We start from the raw sequence: 1,180 nt of genomic DNA, 5'->3' as shown, positions 1-1,180 counted from the left end.
ATCCAGATCCAGAACGAAAGCAGAGTGAAGCAGAGAGCTGGCTACTATATAAATGCTGCAGATGGAGCTTTGTTTGTCCCTGAACATCAAGTCCTCTTGCTCTAACTTTCCATAGGGAGACGCTATATATAAAAGAGTCGAGGGGATGTAAAGGACAGAATAGGGAATATGATCTATAATATTGTAAAAATTAGGTATGGTCTCAGGTACTCTACTTATGGGGTGATCACTTTGTAAGATATTACTGTCTAATCACTATGTACATCTGAAACTAATACAATGTATGTCAACTGTAATTGAAAAAAAAAAAAACATTAAAAACGGATTTCCTTGTCTATGGCCATGCCACCCTGAACATGCCCGATCTCGTCTGATCCTGGAAGCTAAGCAGGGTCGGGCCTGGTTAGTACTTGGATGGGAGATCACTTAGGAAGACCAGGTGCTGTAGGCACAAAAAAAAAAAAAAAGTGGGTTTCCAATGCAGAAGGGCGATGCTTGCACTCTCATACCTATGGAACAATTCTGGTGATGTTCACAAATTTGATTTGTGGCTTATATATATCAAGATCAGGTCAAGACCATGCATTCCATTTTTAGAAGTCTTTCTAAAGACGATAATCACAGATGTGCTCCAATTTACAAACAGTGAAGCTGAAAATAGCAAAACTCAATAACTCAAATGCCTGTCGGTAGGAGCTATCTTGAGTAAAATGCTATTATTTGCACACGCTGGAACAGTGAACATGTAGCCCGTAAAAGAGGGTGACAGTCTATGAGATGTCATAGAAGTTCTCTGAAAAAACAAACAACAACAAAAGAACTCCCTTGAACACACTTGAGAAACAACGGGTTAAACCAAGCTAAATGGGTTTTGTTACTTGATTTCTGAGAACCTTAATATTTGAAGGTACCCAGCGATTCTCCTAGAGGGAGATGGAACAGCTACGCCTCCTCAGTCTTATTAACTTCTTTGGGGGCGGAGAATTCTGAACACTGAAGAACTCAACAACTGTTGAAGGACTGACATCAGGCTTTGTACTTTAATCTGCTTTGTTTATTCATCTAGATGGGAAAGAGTGAGTAGCACCTTCTGCAAAGTCAAGGGAAAGCAAATGTTTTGTTTCTCAAATTCCTAATAACTCTGCTCAACTCTGGTATCTATTCTGGTATAAACATTCAG

General features: G+C 39.5%; 1 pseudogene; it reads left to right on the top strand.

Moving 5' to 3' along the window:
• Positions 1-332: 332 nt before the first annotated feature.
• Positions 333-451, top strand: LOC111735369 (annotated as a pseudogene).
• Positions 452-1,180: the final 729 nt, after the last annotated feature.

This window comes from Pteropus vampyrus, unplaced genomic scaffold (assembly GCF_000151845.1).
Source record: "Pteropus vampyrus isolate Shadow unplaced genomic scaffold, Pvam_2.0 Scaffold24658, whole genome shotgun sequence".
NCBI classification, from domain to species: Eukaryota; Metazoa; Chordata; class Mammalia; order Chiroptera; family Pteropodidae; genus Pteropus; species Pteropus vampyrus.
This window is presented reverse-complemented; position numbering and strand designations above follow the sequence as displayed.